Below are 12,876 nucleotides of genomic sequence, written 5' to 3' on the forward strand. Positions count from 1 at the left end.
GAATCTTGGAAAAAAATTAAACTTTAAATTTAGTCTATCATCCACAGTCTAATGGGAAAATTGCAATTGTGAACAAGATTCTCGCAAACATATTGAGGAGCCTTGTGGGTGATCATCCCAAGCAGTGGGATCGTCTGTTAGCTCAAATTGATTTGCATACAATGATTCGCCAAATAGGAGCAAGGGGAAGATTCTATTTTAGATATTGTATGGAATGCATCCTAGAGGATTTTGTGAACTGAGAGATTTAGGAAAAATTGAGCTGAGTGTTAATGGGGAATATTTTGCAGTAGCAATGAGTGACTTACATGAGGAGATAAGGAAAAATCTACAGGACAATAGCTACAAGTCCAAACAAAGAGCATATTTAAGAAGAAGAGAGGTAAATTTTGAGGTTGGGGACATGGTCTTAGCCCGCTTGAGGAAGGAGAGATTCCTGAGAGGGGAATATAATAAAATCAAAATGAAAAAAATAGGAACTTGCAAAACACTAAAAAAAATTCTGCAAATGCTTATGAATTGGAGTTACCTACGAGCATAGGTATCTTGCATGTTTTTAATGTGGTTGATATGTATCCCTATGAATTTTGTGTTCAAGGTGCGTCTACATCAAATAAGGCCAGTGGAGAAGTTAGTTAATAGATCTGGATGAAGTATATGCCTATGATAAAGGATCTGGAGGCTGAAAGAATTTTGGACACCAGAGTTGAAAAGCGCACTAGGAGGAAAGAGTATATGGAGTTTTTGGTGAAGTGGAAGGATCGTCTAATGGAGGATTCTACATGGATGAGTGTTGCAACTCTCACAAATTAGGTTTCTTTGTAAAGGACCTTATGAGAAGGAACTCATAAAAATAAAAATAAATTAATTAATTAAATCCTTCCTGGGAATTCTGATGCAGGTGCATTAGACCGAGCTCGAGAGATGAAGAAATTGAGCAGAGCTTAACAATGTGGTGGACTGGCCACATGTTAATGTTGGCAAATGATTTTATTGTTTTGTTAGAGTTCTGAATATTTAATTTAGGTGTAGGATTGGAGTATTCCTGAATAAGTTGAAGAGTTTAGAATTTAGGAGTTATTTCTCATTGTAATGATTAACTCACATAGTTGTCTTTTTGACTTCCCTCATTTGGGAGAGAAGGGGAATCGAACCATTTTCTCAAGTTTGTGAATAAAAGGGACTTTGAATGGGAGGAGGAGCACTCTTCTCCTACCTTTGAGTATGTATGTTTGAAGTGAATGAAAGAAAGGTTTTGCATCTATATATTATTCATAAATTTGTGTTCTTTTCTCTCCTCTGGTTCCAATCGAACTATGTATGCATTTATTTAAGATTCAGAATTTGTTGTGACCATTTCTGAAATGTTATATTCCTGTCAAAATTTTACTTTGAGCTATGGTTATTTTTTCGTGTTACATTTATTGTGACCCTTAGAACGTTTTCTCATCACCTCTATTTTTCTAGGTAATGACACGTCCTTTTGATTGGAATTAAGACCATTAGCTTTGAGTGAGAGCGTAATCCTTGACGAGGAAAGGAGGGGGGGCACATTCCTTGAGTTGGGAGACAAGTCAAGGCTATGGAAAATCAATTTTGTAGAGGGTCAAGTTGTTTCACCTTCCTAAACTTTTAAAAACAAAGTTTTTAAAGAGTGCTACAAAATTATTTCATAACACCTCTAGGTTTTTTTAGCAGTCCGAAATTATTTCGTAGCGCCTACACAAAAGAAAATTATGGGATGTGTTTTGGTTCCTAAGTCTCCTTTTGGGCTGTCCATTGCTATCAAGGTGCAACCTGCGATATGGCATTTCAAAAATATTATTTTAAAGATATCAATGACAATGTAGAGGGTTTTGACGGATAAGTTTAATGCTTCATCAACAAACCATCAAATCTCACTAGATGTGTGAGAAAATGGGACTAGGCCTGGAGTTTAACGCCCTTGGTTTTGTGATTTTTTTATAAAGATTATTTACAATAGGGGGAGTATAAATTGTATAGTATATGTCTTAAAGAGCATAAAATGTAATGATTACAATATATTACAACGAAGAAATAAAAGAATGAACACTATGCATAATATACAAAAACAAATAAGAGGAAAATATGAATGGTAATAAACTAAAATGAAAAGTAATTTTATGAGAATATTTCAATTTATGAATGCTCTATGAGCCACAAGGCTACACAAGCATTTAACAGTCTACTATATAAACCTTATAAATATTAAAATTAATTCTAGCATAAGTTGTTCATAAAATATAAATAAATTTTCAAAGAGGTATGCACCATAAATATAATTGGAAATGATTGATTTTTATTGATAAAAGAGAGTACAACTTGTTGTTTGACCAATTCCTATGAGAACTATTGGCCAAAAATTTCATTTAGAAGTGTTTATGACATAAAAAATCTCGTACAAAAACACTGAGAGGACAAAAATATAACAAAACAACATTAAGAATCCTTTTGGGGCAATTCTGGTATGATTAAATGTGTAAATTCCCTCTGCAAATAATTTAGCTGTTAGCACTAGCATTAAATGATAGACCTTCTAGAAGCATAAATAAATGTAGGAAATGAAAGACAACTTGAAAAGATCACAGAAGTAAGGTATGAATCTTCTCTCCTTCTTGTCATTCCTATGAAAAAATTGATTGCCACCAAACAAGTTAGCCTCTTGTACTCACATAAATAATGAATCAGAGGAAAACAATGACAACTTTCAAAACTAGTGCATACCTCACCTCACAGATTATGGATCCCTTCCTTGATATCCTTCTTCCCTTTTTGCATTCTCTTGAAACAGTCAGAGAGGCTAGTTGTTTTGGAGATTAGTTTCTCACTAATCTAATTAATCCAAGTTACTTTTATTATTGTTCAGGAAAAATGGTTCTAAAGGAATTCATTTCTTAATTAATTAAATTTTTAAAATGAGTTTTCGTAGGTGGGCCCCTTGTTGGGTAGCGGAGGTCCCGTGTAAGAGTTTTGGGTCTGATATCCTAGAAAGTAGGATAAAAATATTATAAACCTTTGAAATATGTGAAGCGCGAAATGTAAAAGGTTGAGTCAAAGGGTTGTCCGCCCAAGAAATGATATAGAATAATAGGAAGTAAGTCGATCCGCGGACCATAGGAAGATATAAATAGAGCGCTGCTCTATGAGGGAAAGGCAGTTCTTTGGGGTATGATCTGGGATCTGAAATGTAATGGGTTTTTTAGGAGAACAATCTGTAAGCGTCTATAAGTCCAAGTCGAGGGGTTAGGTAGTGGATAGAGGCTCTGCAACTGTGTGCATAGAGGCCTAGAAGAGTCCGCAGTTGTGTGCGTGGACCCCTGCAGCTGAGTGCGCAGGGTGGATCTGGATGTATTGGTGAAGAAAGTAAATAAAGATAAGTTGCTTTGGTAATTCTGCATTAACTCTGAAGTATCGCAGATCTAGATTTTTGTATGGTTAATATCACTGTTTGATCTATGTGCATATGCTTACATTTTCAATACATGTGAATCTGTGTTTAATCTAAGTGCGCGAACTGGATAAATCTGATAAATGTTTGCTTAGAGACCCTTCTAAGTAATACTTCATTAAATAGATTAGATCTGTAAACAGCACGCTAGTAACTAGTAAAGATTATTCTGGGTTCGGATCTGCGCGAAACAAGGCAGCGCGACGTTGCGGAACGGTGCACGAAACCTCCAAATCACAGCTATACGTCCCAATGGTGCGAAAACCTGGTTCTAGCACCCTTCCATGCTACCTCGGGTGAGACCTCAATTCGCGCTCTACGAACTGTTGTTGAAAGGGCAAGTAGCTGTGGGATTTGTTTGGCTAAATAATTCTTCCGAACCTGGGTCAGGCCTATATAAGCCAACACCCCCCCCCATACATCTCATGAGTTTAAAACACCTTGATGACTCATTAGGAGAATTTTGAGGTAAAAAATGGGCCTCAAAATAAAAAAATGTACTAACAAAATTAACTTTAAAAGAACCAATAGGATTCAAGATGATGATGTCATTCCTAGGGGAAAATATTTTGGAGGGAAAAGAAGAAAACTATTTTTTAAATTGTATTTTTGGTTTATCTCATTATACATTTACTTAAATGTCAAGTATAGACACTCGTTGGATGCATAATTAAATTTCACATCCAACGAGTACCCACTATGCATACTTCTTAGAAGACCCACATCGAAAAAATTTGGAGATACATTAAAAAACATGTTGAAACATGTTTTTTAATGTATCTCTAATTATTTTCGATGTGGGTCTTCTCAGAAGTTTGCAAAGTGGGTACTCGTTGGACGTAGAATATAATTTTGCATCCCGCAAGTGTGTACACTTGACATTTGAGTAAACATATAAGGATATAAGCCAAATAAAATATTAAAAAAAAAATAGTTTCCTTTTACTTTTATTTAAAAATTCAGAACTCTTATTTTATTATTTTCCTTAGGAGGCCCATTTTAGACCTCAAAATTCCCTTAATACTTGATAGAAAATGTGCAATTATAAAAAACATCAAATAACAATCTAAAATAAAATCTCACATGTATCATGTAATCTAAAATATATACATATGCCTTGTACATCCCAATATAAAGTAAGTACATTATAGAAAATAAATATGTGCATCATAGAAAGCATCTATCACATATAATTTATCATCAATACCTTGTGCCTCCCCACATACATACACATATATATCAACATGCGAAATATCATATCATCCATGATAAATTTATTTGTATCTCCACAAATAATGTGTCACCAAAATATGTATATGCCCCAAAATTATAGTGTTAAAAACATGTTATGCAATATGCCAAAATAGATGATTGTGTGTAAAGAGAGTATGATGTCATGGATCGTGTAAAACATATGTTGAAAATATAAAATGTATCAAGTCTAAATAGTAAAGTAAATATGTGCCTCACATAATTGAATGATGCTCGGGATCTCTGATATATTTATTATCTAACTTTTTTCCCTTATTTTCCTCCTTTTTATCTTGAGCATGTATTTCTGGAAAAATATCCTCAACATAATTCTCTCTCTTGTTACATGTGCCAAAAGTAGAGGTATGGGAATGTGAAGAGGTAGCCTCTGATGAAGAAAGTGTAGGGGCTATAAAAGGATGAAGCTTAGTTACAACTATGCAAGGAGGAGACTGCAAAGGTTAGCCATGGTGTTGATTCATGGCTTGTGAAGCAACAAAGAGCGTGAAGGCAAAGGGGGCACTGTATGATGAGAAACATATGGTCATCATGTGTGTCCATAAGGTTGTGAAATGGGATTTGGGTTCCATATGTCAAACAGAGGTGGTTGTTGTGGCTTTGGGGGCCCTACTAAGGTATCTCAATAATACTAAGATGTGGTAGTGACATGTTTTGAGATTGTTGCAGGGTTGATTGAGGTGACAGGCCTCCTAAGTAAAGGTGCCCTATTTGAGTTAGTTGATAAAATTGGATTATCTTATTATGGTTTTCTCTTCATAATACCTTCCCATGCCTAACATGTCCCCTTCTATTATTGTGCAAACCCCTGCTATAAAAACTCATTATATATGTAGCAACCAACTAAATTTGTATTCAAACAATATTTGTATTGTGAGTACATACATTTAGAAAACTATGTCAAGTCTTATAATCATGCTTTTGTAAATGTTGGGTACATAATAAAATATTCATATGAGCACTATGAAAAGAAGGGATGGGAATTGCTCTTGTATGTTAAGAAAATAAATTGTTTTAGAATATGTTATGTCATATCATGCAAAGGAATTTATGACAATAGTGGACCACTGATGTGGAATACTAGAGTGCTTCAATTCATATGAAATGTTCAAAATAAAACAATGAAACATTTAGAATGTCAACATGTCTCTTTTTATAGAATAGACAAAGGCAAAAATATAACTTGAACATCGTATAGATCATGCATTGGCTTTGCATCAGGAAATATAAGCAACAATAAATGCAATGTAAACCAAAATTGAGTGAAGAAATTCACTATCAATTTTTTTTATTTTTTTTATATGAGAAATAAAGACTTCAATGATATGAACCTTATACATAAATTCAAATTTGTCTGCTATGGTGGGGTAAAATTTAGCAAAGGGATATACATACATGTTTCATGTCATCAATAAACTTTTTGTGTGATTTTGCAAAGCCATGGAACTATGTTCAGTAATCAATGATGGTTTTGTCTATACCCTTTGTGAATTATAATGTTACCATATAAATTGAATTTGAAATGAGGGAAACATGATTGCATGATGGGAAGTGAAAAGTGGTACATATGATGAATGAATACAATTCACTTTTGTTAATATGTATAATAATCCTTTGAATACAAGACATTTTTGTTTTTATGTGAAGGGAAAGGCAGATGATGCTAAACTTGGTGGGTTGAATTGCTAGATAGTCAACCCAAGAGACGATGCATGGAGACACAAGGAATATATTGCCATGAAAGTAAATGGAAATGACTCATGATTGCTAACTGTGTCATTCAAAATAAGCAAATTGAGACAAGGCTTGTCATGATTTGGTTTTAATATGTGTATTCATAACATGAACCTAGGTTAATGAGTTTGAGCAAGGTCAAGCAATATGATAAACAACAAGGTTAATAGTAAAGAAATTTGGAATTGTTGAGACACAATCTAAACTTATCCGTTGTTTTATATGAGAACTTTGAAAAAATAATATGACATCATATTTACAAATGTGTAGTGGTCCTTTTTATTTTAAATTTTCAAGCCAATAAATACTTCACTAAAATATGAGAAGTGCGAGGAGATTTCAATGATTTATGAAACTAAATGAAGAGGATGAAGATTATATTGCATGTGAATAGTCAGCGAGACTTTGTAAAATTCGTCACCAAGTGAGAGAATATGACTTATAAATACTTAACCCAAGAGGTGAGATTAAATATATGAGAGAAACTAGAGCTCGGTCCTCTTAAATGTGCATATAAGAGGTAATATTTTTCATGTTGTATGGATAGTAACATTCCAAGAGAAATTGAGTCACAATACCTAATCATTTTATACATGGAATGAAACACTTCAACCATCTAAGGTATGAGTTGACTATAATTGATGGTATAAGAGAGAAAACTATATGCAAACTTTGTTTTTTTGCTCAAACTGACAACATATACATCAAAGGGAAGACAACTTCAAATAATTATAATTTTCAAAACATATAGAACTTAAAAATAACATTGGGAAATGGAAAAGAATAACGATGAGGGGTTAACCCTGTTTGCAAATACATAAAACATACCTTGGTAATGATAATACTTTCTACACCATAATCAGAAATGAGCCATGCCTTCTACCATCACTTACATGGTGAATGAATGTAGTTGGAAATCATTGCAAATCCAAGACTACATTTCTTGATAAGTTCATGCATGAGTATTTTGTGGGGTTCATGCTTTCACAACTAATTTTCTTGATTAAATAGGAATGAAACTAACCTTATTCTCAGAAATTAAGCTACAAGCGGGGGAAGCGAGCTGAACTATGATTTGCAACAGGCATCAGTGCTGGTTACCATGGAGGGGCGAGGAGGGGGGAGTTCCACTCCCTCCTACAGTCATGCAGTTTCAAACCAATTCAAGAAACCTATGGAGGTAGAATCTGGGAATATCAACATAGAAAGGCAAAAAAACATCAGAGCACAAGAACAAGAAGATATTCATGAGGAAGTCAGAAGACAAAAGAGAACGGGGGAGGCAGTCAAAGAGCTAAGCACAAGAATATGACAGGACTCTATAAACCTAGGTCAGCCATCACACCCCGGGTTGTATTAAGTGATCCAGAGCTACAAGTGCACAGAGATCACATGGCGACGTATGCAATAATATGCAAATTTATGGGGATATGGCCAACGGATAAGGCTTTGCATGCATGGATATAGAACCACTGGAAACCTAAGGGAGAAATAAATCTTCACCTTGGGTCCAAGGGTTTCTTCACAATAGTGTTCACTAACTTAGAGGACAAAGACAGAGTGTTTGAAGGAGGAACATATTTTTATGTTGTTGCAGGACTCTATATGCAACCATGGGTGATGAATTTTGTCCCAGAATGAGAGACATTTACATCAGTGCCGATATGGATAAGACTCTACTCCCTACCTCTATATTATTGGCTGCTAGAATCCTTAAAAGTCATAGGCAATAAACTAGGTCATTTTTTAAAATATCAAATGCGACTCTGCGAGGAAAATACACCTCCTTTGCCCACATATGCGTAGAAATGGACCTATCTAGAGCACTTCCAGATGAAATCATTCTAGAAGTATATGATGAAGAATGGGTGCAGGTGGTGGACTATGAACATGTCCCATTCAGATGTCGCAAATGTCATGAACATGGCACCTCTTCAGAGACTGCCCATTAAACAAAATGGAGAGCAATATTAAAACCAACACAGGCAAAGATACTGAAGGCTTTTCTAAAGTGGGAGGCAGAGGGAAAGGAGGGAAAAAGAACCATAAGAAAATCAACGAGTAGAGGCAACCAAGTAATAACAAATTCAAGATATTACAAGAAGAAGATGGGAACAATGGAACAAACCAGGTACTGGAGGATAGTATTACAGAGAAGGAAAAAGATGATAGCATGGAGGATACCTGAAAACAATAAACTAAAGGAGGATCTACCAAGCACTATGGAACTCGACAAGGACCATGAGATGACCGCTAGCAAGTTTGGAACGGAGGACCATGATCTGCAGGAAATTCTTGAAAGGGAGAATCTTGACCTAGAAAAGTTCCTTGAGCAGGGAACCACCAAAGGGGTTGATTCTCTACCACAAGAGGAGTTTAACAGAGTGCAACAGCTCTTCCTTTGGAGATCTCAAGCAAAGGGATCTGGAGTCAAAAGAAACCATGATAGCCAGGAAAACAGAGGGGTAAAAACAATGGAGGAAACATCGGGACATGCGCCCAAGAACCCAGGCAGGAAAAGAGGAAGAAAAAGACAGAATGAGCTGCTGATAGAGTGTGGGAAACTCATGATCAACTCAGGTAAGATGAAATACCTTACTAGTTACTCATTTACAAACCTTTCTTAATGAAGCTTACAACCTGGAATATTAGGGGTCTAGGAAGCAAAAGGAAACAAAGAAATCTTAGTAATAGAATAAAAGAAGAAAAACCAGATATGGTGTTTATCCAGGAAACAAAATGTTCAATAGATAAAATAAGAGAGATACATAGCAAATGGCTCATCAAGTATGAATATCTAGAAGTTAAAGCAAAAAACACAGCTGGAGGGATTCTCACACTTTGGAACCCCCAGAAACTTGGAATCCTAGATGCTGAAGCATCCAGGAACTACCTATCGATGGTGATCCAACCTTTGGGTGATAAGGAAGTCTATTTGATCACAAATTTCTATGGTCCTCAAAAACTTGAAGACAAACTCAAGCTTCTTAGCTCACTGGAGGAGCTAAGAGAAAGATATCTTGTTATGCCCTGGATTCTAGGAGGGGACTTTAATATGATCAGATCTCTTTCAGAAAAAAAAAGGTGGGACCAGAACACTAGGCAGAGACTCCATAGCCTTTCAGAACTTCCTCAACGACATGAGGCTAGTGGATACAGAGACAAAAAATGGTACCTTCACCTGGAATAATAAGCGGGGAGGGACTTCTCAAGTTGCTTCTAAACTAGATAGATTCATAATCTCTGAGGACCTCATTCTCACAGGCCTTGAATTGTCTGGTTTAATCCTCCCTTTTGGAGGCTCGGATCACTGGCCTGTCCAACTTGAAGCTTCTTTTATAGGTACTCCGAGAAACAAACCTTTTAGGTTTGAAAATATTTGGCTCACCCACCCTAACTTCATCAGCAATATTGGAAGATGGTGGGCAGAAGATATGCCCATTCAGGGAACTAATATGTTCCTCCTACATCAGAGACTGAAACACATCAAACTTAGGCGTAAAGAATGGAAAAAATTGAGTTTGACAATATCTTCAAAGACAAAAAAGAAGTTGAACAAAAACTACAGGGAATTAACCAAGTCCTCATCACAGATGGCTTCACAGAGGAAAGGAAAATACAAGTTGATTCTCTTCAACAGGAATGCGAAGACAAATGCAAGCAAGACGAGATCTTCTGGAGACAAAAATCAAGAGTGCAATGGATAAAAGAAGGAGAAAGAAACACAAAGTTTTTTCACAAGTCAACCATGGGTCATAGGTCTCATAACAGGATTTCAAAACTCAGAGATACTCAAGGAAAACAATATATCGACAACTTCACAAAGTACATTCCTAAGATTGTAACAAGAGAAGACAATTACAATATTAACAGGCTAGTGACTGAAGAGGAGGTCAGTGAAGTCATCAAAGAGATGCAAAATGGGAAAGCTCCAGGCTCGGATGGGTTCAATGTAGACTTCTTCAAAGCATGTTGGGAAATAGTCAAACTCCTTGATGTGGTGGAGGACTCGAGGAAAAACAAAACTGTTTTGAGGGCGCTTAATGCCTCTTTCATAACTTTGATTCCAAAGCAAGAAAAAGCTATGACACCAGATAGATTTAGACCCATAGCTTTATGCAATGTGGTGTACAAAATTATATCCAAAGTAATTGAAAAAAAGCTCAAGCCCCTTCTTCCAACTCTGGTGTCTGAGGAACAAACTGGGTATGTGGAAGGAAGGCAAATTCTAAATAACATCATTCAAGCTCACGAGGTGGTTCATTCTCTCAAGAAAAATAAGCAAGCAGGTATGATCATACAACTTGACCTACCAAAAGCTTATGATAAGCTAAGTTGGGCTTACATCAGGGAAGTACTAAAAGCATATGGCTTTGACCACAACTGGATAAGATGGGTAATGGACCTTGTCACCACAGCTAGTTTTTCAATCTTGCTTAATGGCTCACCATCCAGAACCTTTAGGCCTTTGAGAGGCCTCAGACAAGGATATCTGATCTGCCCCTTCCTCTTTATTCTCATGATGGAAGGTTTAGGCAATGCGATCGAATCAGCTAAAGAAGAAGGAAAAATCCAGGGTCTCAAACTCACCCTGAATGGGGATGCCTTGACTCACCAATAATTTGTGGATGACACCATGCTATAGGGTACACCCACGGTCAAGGAAGCTAAAGCTTTCGAGAAAATCCTGAACGACTTTTCTATGTCTACTGGTATAGAGGTAAGCCTTACCAAATCAAAGATCTTCTTTTTTAATACTGACATTGCCATTTAGAGAAACCTCACCAGAATTCTCGGCTTTCAAAGAGAACAACTGGCTACCAAATATCTGGGAATACCTCTAACGGACAAACCTCTGAACAAGGCAGTTTGGGAGCCAGTCACTAATAAACTCCAGGACAAAGTCCAGAAATGGACAAGCAGGTCTTTCAATTTAGCAGGAAGTCTTGTTCTAACAAAACTTGTCCTACAAACTGTTCCAATCTTCATGTTTTCAGCCCTTCCTGCTCCTAAAGGAGTTGTGCAACACATCAGAAATATCCAAAGAGACTTTCTTTGGGGCAAAGGGGAAGATAGAAATAAATGGGCTTTGCCAGCATGGGATAAGATCTGTAAACCTAAGACACATGGAGGTTTGGGACTTCATGACCCTAAAATCCTAAGCAAATTTTTGGGGGAAAAACTATGGTGGAGATGGCTAAAAGAATCGGTAACCCCTTCGGCCAAGGTCTGGAAACAGAAGTATGCAAATAATTGGCAAGAAAGAGATCACATTCAAATGTCTGGGCTCATCAAAGGCTCCCACATTTGGAACAGAACATGGGAGAATAGAGACATTGTTCAGAAACACATTTTCTGGGAGATCAGAGATGGAAACCTAGCTTGGTTTTGGGAGGACAACTGGCAACAGGAACCTAACCTGTTAAGAGAAGAACTAGCCAATCTCAAGAATGACACTGACAACAAAGGTTTATTCATGTTAAATGACTTCTGGGATCAGGCTAGGAGCAAGGGAAAATGGAGAATATGGAAGGAACTGCTATACAGTGAAGAAATGCCTTTGAAGGCCCAAGAAAAAGCTCTTGTAGTGATCTTGGAACAGAGAAAGATTTTGACATCAACTTTGTCAGACCAACTGATATGGGGAAGGAACAATGAAGGCAATTGCAACCTCAAAGAAGCCAAGAGAATGGCCCTAGGCTTGACTTTCCAAACCCTAATAAGGTATGGAAGGACCTATGACAGAACCAGCACTGGATGAAAATCAAACTGTTCATGTGGTTGGTGCAACATAAAAAGATTCTGACTTGGGAAAACCTTTGGAAAAGAGGTGTAACAGGTCCATCTAGATGCCAGCTATGCGAATTACAAGAAGAAACAATGGAACATCTACTCAACCTCTGCCCATTCACCTCCACACTGTGGAATTAGGTGGCTTCGATCTTCAAACAAATGGATAGGGACAATTTCAACATTACTGGCACTTTGAAGAATTGGAGGACAAACTTCTCTGAAAATGAAATAATCAACAAAGCTTGGACTCTAGTTCTAGGCTTTCTAATCTGGGATGTTTAGCAAGAACGCAATAATAGGATTTTTAAGAACAGAATTGGCTCAACCTAGAGCATCATAGCTCATATCATCAGATAGCTCAAAGAGACTGTAGGAACCCTTCTAAAGAAACCTCCCGACAACCCTCCTCAAGACTAGATGCACGAATACTATTACATTTGGGTCTATTGGTGCCTTTCCCCCATTGCATTAATAAGGTTGTAAATCATATAATAGCAGATAAGGACTTCTGGCAACCTCCTCCTCATGGTTTTTTGAAATTCAATATAGATGGAGCCTCTAAAGGAAACCCTGGGGTGGCTGGGTATGGCCAAGTCATAAGAGATGAGCAG

Source organism: Pinus tabuliformis, chromosome X, assembly GCF_031772625.1.
Source record: "Pinus tabuliformis cultivar Carrire ecotype Pingquan chromosome X, CPIR1, whole genome shotgun sequence".
NCBI lineage: Eukaryota > Viridiplantae > Streptophyta > Pinopsida > Pinales > Pinaceae > Pinus > Pinus tabuliformis.